Raw genomic sequence first — 9220 nt, 5'->3', positions numbered from 1 at the left:
TTCAGCAGACGGGCAGATCAGAACCTCTGTTCTGGGCTGAGAAGGTGATTTCAACACCTGCTGCCTACCCCTTCCAGGCAGGGAGGGGGCTAAGACATGCATGTGAAGTTCTGAGGGGCTTTACTTTGGCTGACGAGGAACTCCAGTGGGGTTTCTATTTGGCTTTGAAGAGTCCCCTGAGAAGGATTGCATTCCATCGTCTACAGAGGATCTCTGAGGCCATTAAATTGACTTAAATCCACCAATATACAAAGCTTCTATGAGACTGCTTAACATCTGAGAACTTAAGGAGCAGTGCGAAGAAGGATAAAAGAACTGAAGGTAATAGATCTATATCTATCACTCCGGGGCGAATAAAAGACTAAATAAATTTAAAAGCAAAGGTCTGAAGCCAGAAAAGCAATAATATATCTAGGAGTGTAAAGGAGGGGCAGAAATTTGGACTTTAAAATGGTGAAAAACAAGCTTAAAAGAGGAAAAATAGACATTGTTTGGCATACCTCTACATGGGGCTGCCCCTGTGCCGAACTCAGTGGCTGCAGCTGGTGCAGAACGCAGCGGCTAGGCTGCTGTTGGGGCTCCCAAGATGAGAGCACATACAGCCGGGGCTGCGCGGACTGCACTGGCTGCCGGTGGCGTACCGAGTTCGTTACAAGGTGCTGGTTATTACCTTTAAAGCCCTATATGGCCGAGGACCTGTCTACTTGAGGGACCGTCTCTCCCCGTATGAACCCCAGAGAGTGCTGAGGTCAGCTGGAAAGAACCAGCTGAATATCCCTGGGCCAAGGGAGGCCAGATTGAAGTCCACCCGGGATCGAGCCTTCTCTATAGCGGCCCCCCTACTGTGGAACCAACTCCCGGAAGAGGTACGGGCCCTGCGATGTTTAGATCAATTCCGCAGGGCCTGTAAGACCCACCTCTTTAAAACAGCCTTCACTTAATACCGAGCCAAGAAAGTCCTGCTGGATATGTTTTATGTTTTAATCACTGGATTTTATGAAAGATCTTAATTATAGCACCATAATCTTAAGTCTAATGTAATTTTAAGGATGATTTTATAACTGAAATTGTATATGAATCTAAAACTGGAATTTATAATTAATTATTGCACATGGTTTTATTGTATACTGTATTTACATGTTGTGAGCCGCCCTGAGCCTGCTTGCGGGGAGGGCGGGATACAAATAAAAAGTTATTATTATATTATTATTATTATTATTACCTGCAGTTTGAACAGAAAGCTCCTCCCAGATCAGCTGAGCTTGTGACTTTGAAACAACGTGAGACTTCATAACCATAGATAACCAGACTTCGTGTCAAAAAAGGAAGGGAAGTAAAGGATGGCACCATTAAGAGAAGGGAAAAACAACAAGTCCTCCAGCCCTCTCTAGGACCCAAAACCAAAACCATAGAGAAGTATCAGATGCCATTAAAAGAAGGTCAATATTTTAAAAGTTAATAAAAAGAAATTTGGACATTGAAAAGTAGCAGAGCTGGCAGATATCATCATTAAAAGGTAAAAACTATTGGACTATAGTAAAACTATTGGACTATATGGACAAAACTAATTTTTGGTGCTGTTTTAGAGAAAAAAGGAAAAAAGATTTTAAACTGACAGAAAAACTACAACTAAGAGGTGTGCCTGAGTCTTCCACTACTGATCTAAGGACATGTATAATTAAAATTATTGCTGATTTTTTAGGAGAGGACCCAGAAGAAACTGATTATTATGATTATTACTATGATTATATTTACATAGTAAATTCAGAATATACAAAAAAAATAAACTACCAAGAGATGTGGTGGTAAAATTTGTGACAAGAGGCATGGTGGGGAGAATTCTTAGTAAACAACTTAAGAGCCCACTGGAGGTGAATGGCAGCAAAGTAAGAATTATGAAAGAACTGCCAAGGAAAGTCATCCGTGACAGGAGATACTATAAACGGCTGACAGAAAAGCTGAGAGAAAAAGAAATAAGATACAGATGGGAACTTCCAGAGGGTTTGAGTTTTGAATTCAAAGGACGGAGATTTACCATCACAACCATTCAGCAAATGACAATTTTTTTGAGGGAGCACAAATATTGGAGGACAGTTGGCGATCTTTGACAGTGGTTAAATAATTTGGTATATGCTTTCAGCTGCACAGACATTGTATGTGCAAATGTGGAAACAAGACAAAATATCAGAAATATGGGAATGGATTTTGAAAGTTATGCATCGGAGTGAAATGGACAAATTTATGAGAATCTTAAAAGAATAAGATTTAGAGAAATTTAAAAACGACTGGGGATAGTTTCAACAAATTTATTGAAAAACAATGGAACGTTAAAGGACATTTGCTGATTTTTGACAATGATTAACCTTTAAAGAAACGATGTGTGGATTATAGTTTAAAAGACAATGGTTAAGAAGAAATACCATGAAGATGGATTATAACTTTTGAGCTTTTTGGAGAAAGATTTTTTAATAGACAAAGCTTTTTACCTTATAACAAATTAGATTAAATAACGATATGGGGACGTTTGATGAGGGGGAACATGCACAGCTGTGGGTCACAAAAGGGTGGGGGTGGGGTGGAGAAAATGTGATATATGTGCATTAACATTTAATGACAAACAAAAATATGCTGTTAAATTGTTTTGAAACCAAAGAAAGAGGGTGGGTGGAGGGTTAGTTGCCAGGCAGGGCCAGTCAGAGTCACGATGCAGAAGGAACTGGGCTCTGACTTGGGTAGCCCTGGAAAGCCTGATCTTGTCATATCTCAGAAGCCAAGCAGGATCGACTCTGGCAAGGGCTTGGATGGGAGACCTCCTTGGAATACCAGCAGTGGGGAAGCAGAGGCAGGCTTTATTTAGCTACCTCCCTGAATATCCTCCAGGCCTCCAGCAGGGGTCAGTCACCAGAGGTCATCATGGCCTTCAGATGGACACACACACGGTCATATGAAAATACAGAAGAAGAAGAAGGAGAGGCATCACTCACGGGTCATAAGTATAGCTGAGTCTGGACGAAAGCAGCTGGTAAAACCTAAGCCAGGGGTGTCCAAACTGTGACTTGGGAACCACACGTGGCTCTTTCATGCATATTGTGCCGCTCCCAGAGGTCAAGGAGGAACTTAATTAAGGCTTACTCTCAAGTAAGTTTGCTTCACACTGGGATCACAGTCAGCCTCTGAGCACTTACCCATAGATAGGCAGATATTTCCACTGTGAGTGAAGGGAGGAAGGAGGGGGAAATAGGCAGGCTTGAAAGCACTTTTCCTCCACCACACAGGTCACCCAGGGACCTAGAGCGAGGAAAGACAGTGCAAGAACTGAGAGAGCCACTGGAAGGAGAGATGGAATTAAAGGGGGCAGTGCTGGGTTCCCCCCTTAGTTTCATAGCTCTTGGAGGAGTTGTATTTACTAACCTAGGTATCATGGCAAATAGAGATACATGATGCAAACGGAGGCGAGAGATTTATATAATGCTTGTGTGTATCCTTCTCCCACTGGTGTCAAAAAATAATTTCCTAACCTTTCCTTATGATGGTCTTATGGGGACTGTTATTCCCAGGTTTTGTTTTTTAAAAAAAGTCTCCTCCTAGCATGGTCATATTGTCAAGGGCATACATATGCATTTATCTTTCTGTGCAAAAAAAAAAAAGTATTAAAAGAAAGACGTGTATAATGCTTGTTCATGTCTTGTGTCTCTCAAACATCTGACATATAATCTGTTTGGCTCCTAATTTAACAAGTTTGGCCACTTTTGACAGTTAAAGTGGCAGTTAAAAACAACAACAGAATAGTAAAAAGACTCTGTTGTGCCTATGAAACAACAGAAGAGATTATTTTTCCACCTGTGAAACTGAATGTCTGGTTCCCAACAGCTGAATGATCAAGGACAGTCCATTTGTAAGAATAGCTCTTTATTGATACATGAAGGTCAGGGAAAGATGGGTCTTGCGAAAACTGGCTTTGGTGGGCACTTGACCTCTACTTACACCTATTGTAGCAACCGTTATCTATTCAAACCCAAGGCACGAAGGAAGCGATCCCTCCCCCAAGAGTTCTTCCCAGGCCCCTCGTAGGTGCAGACATAATCAGCTAAGATTACCTTGGCCATCCCCGAGACTAGGCAGAAAGAATGCTTCACTCATTACATAGAGTTAGAAGCGGTGCAAAGCAGAGACAGTGGAAAGTGAAAGTGATTCAAGATAAATGGCAAGAGTCCCTCTTGACACTGAACAGCTCTTCTAAAGGACACAAACGCAGGAAGGCATATGAGAATGTGAAAATACAAAAAAACAGGGGTTAAATAAACCTGTCAGGCCAAAGTACACAATAGGCACAATATCTTCCCCACAAGAGCCCCCATTTTCCCTCCAGGATGCTCCAGGCTTCTATGGTTTCCTCCTCCCTCTCCTCTTTCAACAGAAAGTCCCTCCCCCAATCAATCCCATGTCAGGGAGTGCAGCCAATGGCATTGCTCTTCCATACATGTGTTTCCCGTCTCCCCCCTGCAGATGCATCTATGGGAGGGGTGTATTCCTTGCAGCGCATCCTTGTCTGTCCACCCCTCACTATCATCTGAGCTCTGCTGACCAAGTAAGGGGGGCTGCCCCTGGGGGAGGAGGGGGGAGTGTTTGCATTCCGCCTTCTTGCCTGGGAGGGCCAAGGGAAGCCCAGCCTAGGTTTTTTTTTGGGGGGGGGGTGAATTTGGGTTTGCTGGCACTTCTTTGCGTTTGGGCACCCCTGGGGTTACGCCCCTGGCAGGGTCCGGCCTAGAGACCAGGGGGCTGGGAAAGACAGGGCAGCCAGAGGGAGGATGGGGGGGGGGTGGCTGCTGGGGATTTGTGCTGCAAGTGGGACACAGTTGCCAACCTCCAGAGAAGATTTGAAAAAACAGAACTTTGACAATGTCACTGTGTTTAACATATATCTATTCAAATGGAGATATTAGTAACAAATTTTGCACAAAACCAAATTCCCAAAGCTGAGTCCAGGCGCAGCAAACTTCAGAAGGGCGGATGCCATGCTATGGCTTTCATCAGTATGAAGCAGAATCCTTGTCTGGGCCAGCCCTAGAAGCGCTGCACCCCAACGCCTGCACAGCAAGGGGGGAGAGACGGAGGCGGGGAGGGCGGCAGGAGAGTGGGGAAGCTGGAGTGAGAGCAGGGAAGGGGGCAGGCGAGCAAGAAAGCCAGCCTAGAGTGGGGAAGGCAGTGCGAGAGCAGGGAAGGCAGCCTGAGAGCGAGAAAGATGGCGTGAGAGCAGGGAAGGGGGCAGGTGGGCAAGAAAGCCAGCCTAGAGTGGTTAAGGCAGTGCAAGAGCAGGGAAGGCGGCCTGAGAGCGAGAAAGCTGGAGGGAGATCAAGAAGGCAGGTGCGAGAGCAGGGAAGGGGGCAGGAGAGCAAGAAAGCCAGCCTAGAGTGGGGAAGGCAGTGCGAGAGCACGGAAGGCAGCCTGAGAGCGAGAAGGATGGTGTGAGAGCAGGGAAGGGGGCAGGCAGGCAATAAAGCCAGCCTAGAGTGGGGAAGGCAGTGTGAGAGCAGGGAAGGCGGCCTGAGAGCAAGAAAGATGGCGTGAGAGTGAGAAAGCTGGAGTGAGAGCAGGGAAGGCCTCTGCAAGTTACCGGGGCAGGGGCTCCCAATTCGGTACCCCCCTGGGACTGCACCCTAGGCAAATGCCTAACATGCCTCATGGGAGGGCCGGCCCTGATCCATGTTCCTTCTAGATGGTTTTTGATGTACATGAAAAATCCATTCATATGATATTCCTACGATATTCATAATCCCATAATATGGGGAAAAGTAAAAGTTGGATCTAGACAGATCCTTATCCATTCATATGATTTTTACACTGAAATGAAAGAAAACCACCATCATACAATAGACCATGTCTTAGACAGCGCAAATAGTTTTAAATTGATAAGTGAATTATGGTTTTATATGTTTTATGGAATTGATTGTTTTTATGATATTGTAAGCCGCCCTCAGTCCGCTTGCGGAGAGGGCGGGATATAAATGTAAAGTAATAAATAAATAAATAATAAGACTATAGGCAGCACCACAAAAATCAACAAAAAAGTTTTGCTTTCCAGCTCCTGTGTAATTGAGCAAGCCTTGCAAAGCATGCAGAAGGAATTAAAAGAGGAGAAGGAAGCAGATGGCAGCCATCTGCTGGGGGGGGCCTAATAGGAGTCCTCTGGGGGCTGGATTTGGCCCCTGGGCTGCATGTTTGACACCCTTGTGTTAAACTATCAGCAACATCACAAAAGTCATGCATCCATGTATTTGTGGCACCACTACACAGCCCATTTGGTGTAGCAGTTAAGTGTGCAGACTCTTATCTGGAAGAACTGGGTTTGATTCCCCACTCCTCTTGCAGCTGCTGGAATGGCCTTGGATCAGCCATAGCTCTTGTAGGAGTTGTCCTTGAAAGGGCAGCTTCTGGGAGAGCTCTCTCAGCCCCACCTACCTCACAGGGTGTCTGTTGTGGGGGAAGAAGATAAAGGAGATTGTGAGCCTTTCTGAGACTGATTCAGAGAGAAGGATGGGGTATAAATCTACTTTAAAAACATGAATACAAGGCACGGATCCACATGGATCCTCAGGGTTTTTGCTTGGGGTCCCCCAACATCACCACATATCATGTCCAGGGACACTGCTTGCACCAGAAAAATCGCGCATCCACGGCTTCATGGCAACACCATGCTGCAAAAATCGGGTTCAAAACCATGAATCCTCACGGATCCTCATAGTTTTTGCATCAGATCCTCCCAAATGCAGCACCAAATCGCACATGATATACCAGGCCACAGGTGACACCACAGAAGCAATGTATCCACAGCTTCATGGCAACACCATGCAGTAAAATTCTAATAGAGGCTGCCAAAAGCTCTGATCAGAAGATGGCAAACGGATCGCTCTCTTTAATATGGAAGTAGTGACTGTAAAATCTATTCCAGTTATTTCTTAAAGAGAGTTTCCATCGAGACTACATATCTGAAGACCCTAAACTTTGCAAAAACTTAATTTTGCAAAATCAAGAGGAGGCCAGCCTAATTTAGCGGGGGGGGGGGGGAGGGAGGGAGTCCAGCTCACCCCCTCCCTCTTTTTTTGCTGCTGGTTTGCTTTTGTGCACTGCTGGGGTTGTGTCCCCGGCAGAGCCAGGGCAGGAGACCAGGGAAGGAGGGGAACTGGAAAAGACTGAGGTGGGAGGATTGGGGGGGGGGGGCTGCCATGGGATTTGGGCCTCAGTTGGTATAGGATTGCCAACCTCCAGGGAGGGCCTGGAGATCTGGAAGAGAATTAGGAAGGGAATTGAGAACAAATCAGCCAGTATCATAATGCCCCTGTATAAATCAATGGTACGGTCTTATTTGGAATACTGTGTACAATTCTGGTTACCGCACCTCAAAAAAAGATATTATAGCATTGGGAAAAGTCCAGAAAGGGGCAACTAGAATGATTAAAGGGTTGGGACAGTTTCCCTATGAAGAAAGGATAAAACGCTTGGGGCCCTTTAGCTTGGAGAGACGTCGACTGCGGGGTGACATGAGAGAGGTTTACAAGATGATGCCTGGGATAGAGAAGGTAGAGAAAGAAGTTCTTTTCTCCCTTTCTCACAACACCAGAACTCATGGACATTCAATGGAATTGCTGAGCAGTTGGGTTAGAATGGATAAAAGCAAGTCCTTCTTCACCCAAAGGGTGATTAACATGTGGAATTCACTGCCACAGGAGGTGCTGGAAGCTACAAGCATAGACAGCTTCAAGAGGGGATTGGATCAAAATATGGAGCAGAGGTTCATCAGTGGCTCTTAGCCACAGCGTTTTGTTGGAACTCTCTGTCTGGGGCAGTGATGCTCTGTATTCTTGGTACTTGGCGGGGGGCACAGTGGAAGGGCTTCTAGCCCCACTTGTGAACCTCCTTATGGCACCTTGTGTGTGTGTGGGGGGGGGGGTTGGCCACTGTGTGACACAGAGTGTTGGACTGGATTGGCCATTGACCTGATCCAACAGGGCTTCTCTTATGTTCTTCTGGAATATCAGTGCTTGTCTCCAGAAACCACAGAGATCAGCTCCCCCCCCCCCCATTTGGGAAAGGGCAACTGCAGAGTGTGGCTCTGTGGCATCAAAGCCCTATTGGTCCCACCAGGTTTTCTGGGGGGGGGGGGGCAGGGGCACAGAAACGCTCAATGGTCTATTTAAAAAAGACTCATCTCATCATCAAAAAAACCCTTTTCACCCCTCATTGAATTTTAGGTCCTTATTCTAGGAGGGGGATGAGTAAGGGGTGGGGGGACCCAGCTTCAGTCTCCTTCTCCTGAGCTGGCTGAACAGCACTGAATGGCCTTGGGTCAGCCGTAGCTCTTGCAGAGACTGTCCTTGAAAGGGCAGCTTCTGTGAGAGTCTTCTCAGCTCTACCTACCTCACAGGGTGTCTGTTGTGGGGGGAGGAAGGGAAAGGAGATTGTGAGCCACTCTTAGATTCGGAGTGGAGGGCGGGATATATATGCAGTATCTTCTTTCACGGCAAGGCAGACTGGGGAGAGCAGAGTTTCAAGCTCTCCTCAGCCACAAAGCACGTTGTGAGACCTTGGCTCAGTCACGCACTCAGGCTAAGTTGTGGAGAAATGAGAGAAAGTATTTCCTTTCATACATGAAGTATTTCTGCAAGTTGCCTCAGTGATGGAATTCGTGACACCTTTCCTCACACAGGGGTCTCTTTCTTTGAGTGGGAGGGAAACAATTTTTTTTTAACCATGCGATTAATTCTTCATACTGAATCAGCATCAGAAATAAATCATTTCATATTTAAACACTTGAATATAGATTACTAATCTTGTGAGCCTGGACCAGGTTCAGCCCCGTACCCCCCCCCCCGGAAAATGTGTACACTCCCCCACCCAGATTGACAGTCATGGCAACGCCTCTGTTTGCTCCGTGGGTTAACCCTAAAAGTGGTGTTGGTCTGCACTTTTCTCTTTTATACACAGCTGTTGAAAACGCTGATCGTAGGAGAAAGATATGGCAAACACCTGCTTCGGCGGGGAGGGCGGGATATAAAACCTTTAAACCTTTACTTTTAGAGGAAAGTTTTGAGCCCAGAGCCATCTTTAAGTCCAACCAAGTTTCATTCTGGGTAGAATCTGCTGTGTGCACAAACATTTCTTCAGATACAGGGAAACAGAACTACTTCAACCATTGCATATAGCTAGAAGGGGGGGTTGGTAA

General features: G+C 45.9%; 1 protein-coding gene across 1 annotated transcript in view; it reads left to right on the top strand.

The window, feature by feature from the left end:
- LOC132571576 (zinc finger protein 420-like) overlaps positions 1-9220 on the top strand; it is an 895908-nt gene that overhangs the window by 26286 nt on the left and 860402 nt on the right. The gene's annotated exons all lie outside the window — the stretch shown is intronic.

This window comes from Heteronotia binoei, chromosome 5, assembly GCF_032191835.1.
Source record: "Heteronotia binoei isolate CCM8104 ecotype False Entrance Well chromosome 5, APGP_CSIRO_Hbin_v1, whole genome shotgun sequence".
NCBI lineage: Eukaryota > Metazoa > Chordata > Lepidosauria > Squamata > Gekkonidae > Heteronotia > Heteronotia binoei.
This window is presented reverse-complemented; position numbering and strand designations above follow the sequence as displayed.